General features: G+C 42.0%; 1 long non-coding RNA gene across 2 annotated transcripts; it reads right to left on the bottom strand.

Annotated features, from left to right (window-relative positions):
- Window positions 1–6634: 6634 nt before the first annotated feature.
- On the bottom strand, window positions 6635–8368 carry LOC120846692. Of its 2 annotated transcripts, none has more exons than XR_006076606.1 (3): window positions 8284–8368; window positions 8012–8206; window positions 6635–6915 (listed from the first exon to the last, which is right to left on the bottom strand). It is a non-coding gene; the product is annotated as an uncharacterized LOC120846692 (long non-coding RNA). The 2 variants fall into 2 exon arrangements; XR_005798775.2 differs by having other exon boundaries at window positions 6638–6915; window positions 8012–8112.
- Between the last annotated feature and the right edge of the window lie 237 nt (window positions 8369–8605).

The following is an 8605-nucleotide window of genomic DNA, read 5'->3' as shown; positions in this document are numbered from 1 at the left end:
TTTTATACACTACACCTTACCTAGAACGCTTTATTTATCATTAATGCCGCTAAAAAACATGTCACCCCCGTTGAACCACATAATTACCGAAAGGTAAAAACTGTGTACCGCTTGACAAAAGGCGTCTGCCCGAAATGAACCCTGTTTTGCCGTTAGGGCGCATTTCAAACTGTCGGCTTATTTGCTACTGAGTCACCCATTGTGTGGGGAGATTGGAAAACAGGGCTGTACTTTTTCTCCGCTCAACGCTTTTACAGCGTTCACTCTGCTAAATTGGAAAGAGCGAGGGCTTTGTGATCATGAGAGGAGCTGATTTTGGTTATTCTTGCAAATAACCTTGTTTAAACCAGTTTATTTTATGTTGGTGACTGAGATGAATTATTTTATAGGGCGGGTTTACATTGCCATGCGCGTCTCCGAACAAACGCGTCAGTGGTCGACGAAAGAAAAAAAAAAAAGTTCGTGGCCGAACGGTTATCATCCTTGGCTCCCACGAAAAGGGCCACGGTACGATTCCTGGCAGCGGTAGCACCCTTTTGTTATTTCTGCAAACGTCGCGCTCGGGAATATTCGAGAACTGCGTTGCTTATTCGAGGTTAGAATGTTCTCCGCGCCGAACCTTCTATGCCGATTGTTCCAGGAGCACTCGCCCCAGCGTTCGATCCTGCTTTTTCTCCGCCATCGACGCATGCGACGCTAGCCTTTTTCTATTCTGTTTTGGGCACCAGTTCGCCCCTATGAACGTTTAGTTTGCTTCAGTTTTCGTCGCCTCATCAATTGTCATTCGTGACAATATTAAATTCCGAAGCAACTTGCACCAAACCGATATTTTTATCTTTTAAATTTATCTTTAAAAAGGGCAAGCAATGTAACGAGATAACTAAGTCTGACAAAGTATCGCGATACGAGCGATACATTGTAAATGTATTTCACTACTGAGATACAAATACATTTTTCAAATGTATCTCGATACAGAGATAGAGATGCTCGAAAATATCTTACTGTTCAGCCATGAGCTCTTTTTGCAACAGCTAAAAACCATTACTAAAAAAACAACAAGTGGAAAAAAAAGCCTGTCATCGGATGTTTGATGCCGAGAAAGTCTGGGTGAGTTTCAATCACGTCGATGAAAATTTGGACGAAAACGGTGATAATCCTATCTCAAATATACCTTAGAAAGTGACGTCACCCACCAGAATCCGAGACGTCACTGGTTTTTCCCCGGAAATAATTTTTGCACCTTCTTCCGTCACCACTGGAAGGAAATCCGGAAGACAGACAACAAACGCGTAGACGATGATGAAATCGCGTGTAAAGACTGTCTCGATGATGTCACGCATCATCCCGGAGCACGCATAGAAGCAATCGAGACAGATGAAACTTCTACCCCACCTAGAAAATAAGGACTCCGCATGACGTCATCGTTATTGACAGTCCACCCGAAGTCACGCCGAAGCTCGCCAAGGGTCGCCTCAACGAAGCAGATGCGTCCGTCTTGGCTTTCCGAGCTCGTTGTGAGACTCGGCGAGACGTACTAGCGGCGACGCTGATACAGACAAATGCGGAGGGCAAGTTCGTCTGCTTCCTTCGCAGGGGTTACGGTGACGTCAGAGAGATGCCGAGCTCTGATTGGCTCTGAATGAAGGGTAGACTTCGGGGCAGCTTGCTTTGAGGTCTACCCACTATACTTCAATCAGAGCCAATCAGAGCTCGAAGTCTTTCTGACGTCACCACAACTCATACGCAAGAAGCAGACGACTTGCTCTCCGCATGGCCGGTGACAGCCTCAGGTCAAAAACCACGTGGAAGCTTCTCCCCCCTCTTTCCCCTTTAGCAGAGCGAATGCTGGAGAGGAGGTCGCGTCGCCTTTTTTCCAGCGTTCGCTTCGCTAAGCTGGAAAGAGCTGGGAGGAGCTTCCACTTCTTTTGCGCGCTGACATTTTTGTCTCAGCATGCGTATAGTAGTGCTGACTATGCGGAATATCAGACAGCCCGCATGCAGCCCGGTGACTCGGCATTTTTTGACAGTGTGATGAGCGTCAGAACGGCGTGTATTCTGCTCACACTTCTCAAAAATCATATATTTCTGTACTTTTTTTTTTTTCGTAGCGAATAATTAGCGCTTGTGACATCGGACGGTTATTAATTTCATTGTTGATCGTGGCACCACGATTAATCTGAATCAGCCTATTTTGTTAACAGCGGAGTGTGCTTTGTCGTTTGTATTGGTTGTCGTGACTTGTAAAAAGAACTGTCAAGAGACTTTAGGCGGATCAACTGAACAGGTGTTTTATTTCAGTGCTGTTGTTATGCTCATTCATCAAATTTCGCCAGATAAAGTGTGCGACATATGCACACTGTTTGTCTGATACGCAAGACAAAACAACTTTCTAACCTAACGTCATCGAACGCCTACGAAAAAAACGTAGGTGTCTGTCGCTTTAGGGATAGGGCCTAAAAATCAAATTGACTCACGCCTGAATGTGAAACTGCAAAAGTAGCGACCTTAACTATAAATTTATTTTTAAGTGTATTTATTGAATGAGTTGCTGAATACATCCCTGTTCTTTGGCGCACAATGTTCGACTTCGATGCTGGTCAATGATCAAAAGGAAAGTATCGAAACGGCAAAGATGGGAGGGTGGAACGATGCCCTTCCATCGTTCTCTTTGCCACTTTCCTTTCATTCGTCTAACCTAACCAAGAGGCTCCCCTCAAGCATTGTAACATGGAATGACAGAACCACTTAATCTTATCTTGCTTAATTAGACTCCAAAAGGAGAGCGTTTTTTCATTAGATCTTAAAATTACACAACTGTTGCCTGATTCTTTCGAGTTTTGTTTAATTGAAATAAGTTGTTTACATTATTATATATATTATACATATAGGTACATTAGTCAAAGATACACACTTTCGGAGTTGCTATACTAGGAAGAAGTTTTAAGATTGGCCCTCACTGCTTTTCCGAACTGAAATTCTCTACACGCAACACTGAAAACGTGGCAGCAGTTGTGGGTACAGGTTTACTCTTCGGGCGGTAGAACTTGCAGCTGGTAGCAGCGCGCAAAAAACGCAAGGACAAAGGGAAGAATTTTTGCGCGCTGCTACCAGTTGTAATCATGAACCAACTCGCCTGCATCCCCACATTGATCCGGTAGAACTTGTTCCAAACAGATTGCGAAAGTTTGATGGTGCGAAATTAATGGTGTGGAGGTTCGCTCTTGCACTTCCTCAACAGCAGAAAATAAATGCCCGATATATACTCTGCCTCCAAGGCTGCCTGGTCGATCTGCAAGTTTACCATCGTTGAAGTTTACCCGCATGTGACGTCAAGTACTGAAAATCGTGGGAAGGTATGTACGGTGGTTTTGACATGACAGTGATTTGACGTTTTCTCAATTGCTTTACTTAGTTTAGAGATACCAAATAGCGTGCCGGGAAGAGTAAATAAAGCCCGGGTATTAAGAAAACGTACCGTATTTTCCGGTGTATGGTTCGCGGACGATATATATTTAAAAGCTAACACTTTGTACTGTGCTGACCACAGATAACTCTTTTTTTTTCACTTTTCTTCTCAAGGTTTATATTGGACGCCGTGCGGATTATACACTAAGTGTTTTTCCTAAATGCTGAGTTTTATGCCATGCGGATCATGCATAAGGTGACCAAAGAAAGAGTAAGTAAACAGACCAGCTGTTTGATGTTACACGTACATTCATACAACCATCATATATGTAGCACATATTTGATTGGTTCATGTTACACATACTGTGAAACCCTTAATGTTCGCGAGGCCTCATTTTTCACGAATTTCGCGAATTGAAAGCATTGGATTTCGAGAAATTTTGTGGCCGCGATTATGTCGTCTGTGACCGATTCGTGAAAAATAGAGGCCGCAAAAATAAATGGGATTAAGAGTATACTTTTTAGTCGTTTTGTTTGTCCTCTTCTTCGTCCGTTCGTCTGTTTCAACGGAACAATGAAACGAGGTCATACTATACTTCGTTTCACGTGATGTTGTACCGCAGCGAAGGCTAGAAGCGCGAGCTCATAGCGTTGGTAGCCGCTCTTAAGTCACGAGAGCTTGTGCCGCCGAGATGTGCCCCAAAGCAAGGAGCTCGCGCTTGTAGCCTTTCCTGCGGTACATCATAAGGTGAAACAGAGTATAGCACTGTTTTTCCCCCACCCTCACTGCCCTCACAGGCGACCGGTGACGCACACATTGCCCCCCACGTAATGGCGCCTGTTCTTGAACAGAAGCTTTGTGATGGGGCAAAAAAGAGGCACAAACAGCCCCTTCCTTTGTTTGCAAAACAAGATCCTAAAGAAAAACGGGTGTTTGTGCAGTCTACCTGAAGCAACCGTGGTGATGACTCCTAGGCGAAGAAGAGGTTTCGCCGCGCCCTTTAAACTTCGTGCCGTTGAGCGCGCCAACGAGCTGAAATCGAACCGGGCAGCTGCAAAAGAACTTGGCATCGACGAGAGAAGCGTAAGGATGTGGGCCGCTTCGCAAGGACTTCTGAAAGGAATGCCTGTACGCAAGAAAGTGCGACGACACAAGGCAGCAGCTTGGCCGGAGCCCGAGGAAAAACTTAAAGGGATACTACAACGAAATTTCGGTGGTTATGTTATAGTCTATATGTGTTCAAAGGAGCAGTATCACATCGAACACACCAATATCTTCTTAAAAAAGACACGAAAAGGAATTTTAAAACGAATTAAACGATTAGAAAAGAGCACCTGGTGGATGTCGTTATCGCCTCGTTTGTAATGCCCGTCTACACACTAAAAAAAATCAGTTCGAAAAAGAACTTTTAGGAGTTCTTCGGCTTGTCCATATTTTGCACCCTAAAAGGTTCTTTTAAGCACCTTATAAAAAAGTTCTTCATGAAGAACCTTTAAGGAGTTCTTTTAAGTTCTCTTTTCAATGAAACAGTTCTTCGCGAGGAACTTGTAAAAAGTTCTTTTCAGCCCTTCTCTCGCTAAAACAGTTCTTGGTGAAGAACCGTTTAACAGTTCTTTTAAGTTCTCTTTTCAATGGAACAGTTCTTCGTGCAGAACGTTTAAAAAGTTATTTCCAGTTGTTCTGTCGCTGAAACAGTTCTTTTTAGTTCTCTCTCGGATAAAGTGATTTTTCATCAAGTGCCTTTGGAATTTTCTTATAAGCTCTTTTTTAATTAACCAGTTATGAAGAATCTTTATTGAGTTATTTTAGGGTCTAAGGAAATAAGTTCTAAATTACCTTTCAAGGGAGCTTTTATGTTGGGTGTGCGAATACCTCCTCGGTTCGAAAAGAAGAGCGATATTTCTAGGTTCAATACTGCAATGAAAGTCATTGTGTACCGTGGACTTCTTGAATCTAGAAATATCGCTGCGCTATTTGAACCGAGGGGTATTCGCACACCCCAACAGTAAAGTTCCCTTGAGAGGTTATTTAGAACTGTTATTTCCTTAGACCCTAAAAAAACTCAATAAAGGTTTTTCATGATTTACTGGTCAATTGGAAGAGCTTATAAGAAGCTTGCAAAGGTATTTGATGAAAAACCGTTCCATCCGAGAGAGAACTAAAAAAAAGAACTACCAAGGATTTTATTTTAACCACTACTTGCTCACCCCTAACTTTTAAGTTACTTTTCACCGAGAGAGCTTTCTATTATGAACCTTTTCAATGAAAGTTTTGTTGCAAAGACCACTTTCGAGTTAACTTGAATAACTTATTCGCAAAAAGCGACTTGGGCAGCAATTTTAGGTGTACAGTAGCTCTTTTGTAAACCGCTTTTTTTTTACTGTCTCGAACTGTTCAAAGAGGCAATATACATCACCTAGACGTTTTGCAAACGTCAACAGCTAGACGTGCAAAACAGGCTTTGAACGACGAGGCTCCTTTTCTGGGGCCCTACATCTACTGCAGAACCACTGGCTTGGATGGGTATTCAAGTACACATTCATCGTTGATACTCTTGTCAAGACGAAGTATGAGGTATAGGGAATAAAGGTAGGAGAACGAAAGAGATGCTCTGCAATGTCCAACCTGTCAATGGTGAAATGAAGACAAGATACCGCGGTTCACAAAAAAAAAACATACTGACGTTTATTGAACATGACTAGATTGAAACTTAGCACATGAGTAGAATGCTTCTCTGCCTAAAATATAGATCAAATATAACACGGCCTAGTGGAACACTGAAATGAGACACTGAAATTTTGGCCTTGAGAAAATGGAGACAACGTTCTAGATGTCTGATTTCATATATGGCACGTTAGCGAGCTCAGATCTATTATTTGACCACTAACAAAAGAAAACAAAAACTGACTTGGAAAAACTTCAAAACCCTTTCTTGTTGAGGTATACTTTATGGATAAAAATGCTATCTTGGAGACGAGATGGACGAGGCAACCACTCAGGTGTGGAAGCAGGAAAAAGGAAATTGCGACAAAACAAGACTTCTGGCCCCTTCCTTCTCGTGATGCCCCTCTCCAACCACACACTGCGAGGGCGCATGGCACAAACAGGTGTTAAACCCAGACAAAGAGCACAACGGCACTGCAAGTAGGCAGCTGCAAACCAAGATATTAGTTGAATTTAGACAGTGCCTAACTCTCTTAGTATACCCTTTTTAGGTTTGAAGTAACTCAAAACCAGACAAAACTGATCCACCATTCAGGCTGTCTATTGCTTTGAAAGTTTAGTGGAAAAAGTGTTAAAATTACCACTTCGGGAATGCAGAGGGCCGGGTACAGCTAAATAACATCAGTGGTGGTCTTGCCAGCGATGTCTACCCTCCTTGCCTGTTACGTCTGTGCCATTATTTGAAGTAAGAGCTTCACATCTGTTGCAGCCTTGGAGCATTCAGCAGCCATAATCTCTACGTGGTCTGCACAGTTGTCGGTACCTTCTACGTCATGATGTGGAACCTGAAAAAAAAGTCAGTGCCATGCACAGAATATGGGATTTGAAGAACAAAGTTGTGTACAAGACGAACTCCAGCAAGCCTTATTTTATGTTATGTAAAAAATTGTAATTTAAACAGTGGGTGCACGGGTCCAAATAGATCAAGTTATATGCACTCTATATTTTAGCTATAATAAGGCAGTTCAATGCAACAAAAGAGATTTAACCGAGAGACAACCAGAGAGTATTTGATATATCTGACAAGCCATGCAACTGTGACTTTTACAGATTACATTTACAGCAATGTGATTCGTTCAAGTCACTTTGGAGCACCTGTTGCAGTAGTCAGAAGTCCATTTAGGAGTAGCCAAAAGTACGTTTAGGAGCAGCTAAAAGATGTATTGGCATGTAAGCAAAAACTTCGTCTTTATTCTTACCACTGTGAATATTATCATACGGTTAATGTGTTGGCATGCTCAACTAAAACACTATCTACTTTGCTCTCCCACTCCTGTGCAACCTTTTGTTAACATCAATTGCTTGACAAGTTTGATTCTCTCGAACAAAGCACTATCTGCTTAGTTGCACATAGAAGCACCAGACATGGCAACAACAGTCTGAGTGATGATGGATAGTATGAACTGCTGTGAATGGTGGTTTTAGGTACGGAATCAAAAGTAAAGCAAACAGTACGTACCACTAAAATAAAATAATGTAAAAATAGAAACATTTTGAGTACTCTAAGTGATGTTTTGTTACAGTTCTAAAGGTTATAATAAAACAAAGATTTCGTCATTTGATTGTGAATATCAATGTCGTATATTTAAGACTTCATAACAAGAATCTGCATGCGAACAATAAATATGTCTTTTAAAAACAATCAAGCCGAATTTGATAAGGTCATTCCCAAGCTTCTAACCATTCCTCTGGACGGGCAAATGAAAACTGTATAAAGATTCCTCTCATTTTGGCAAAAGGTAACAGGCTAAACACTTTGAAGCATATGGTGCAGCAATTACATAACTACATTTAGCTGAATAACTATTTAAGAACAGTTCCCGCTTCCAGGTTAGTTTTATTTCCTTTAACTGTGTCTGAACCAGATTATAACAAACTTACCATGGTCCTTTTTTATTTTTGAATACAGTCACTGCGTTGGCGTTTTTCCTTTCGCTTTCGTCCACCACCTTTGCCATAGTTTTCCTTGTTTTGCTGAACTTCTGGCAGATGCATAAGAAGCAACCTTTCTTTTTTCATTTTGTTGATAAGGCTGTGCCGCAGTGAATCCTACAGTGAGACTGACGAGTAGCAAGCCTGTTACAATGCAGATAATGAACTTCGATACAAGCCTTTCAATTGTCAGAATGAAAACAAGTTCTTGTAAATCTTACGCAGCGTCCAGTGGAGTCGGCCAGGAAGGGGTATGCCGCTTGGAGGGCACGCATGACATCATCTAGCTAAGACCGACTTGGCGTTCTGGAAAGAAAAAAACAACAAATGTTAGCCTCTATTTTAAGATATATAAGTGAGGACTTCAAATGCTGCTGCTTTCGGAGTTTTGCTCAGAATGTCGTCTGCCAACGCAGCGACCAACTTTGTTCGTGCTTCATTTTGCTGTGGTTGAAGGAACAGTTCACTCTTTTCACACAGCCTCTGTAACAGTAGCGAGGGAAATTATGGGAGAGTATATATCTGTGGCCATACATCCTTACA

This window comes from Ixodes scapularis, unplaced genomic scaffold (assembly GCF_016920785.2).
Source record: "Ixodes scapularis isolate PalLabHiFi unplaced genomic scaffold, ASM1692078v2 PGA_scaffold7__128_contigs__length_106722199, whole genome shotgun sequence".
In the NCBI taxonomy this organism is placed as follows: domain Eukaryota; kingdom Metazoa; phylum Arthropoda; class Arachnida; order Ixodida; family Ixodidae; genus Ixodes; species Ixodes scapularis.
The sequence above is the reverse complement of the archived record's forward strand: the minus strand, read 5'-3'. Positions and strand labels throughout refer to the sequence as shown.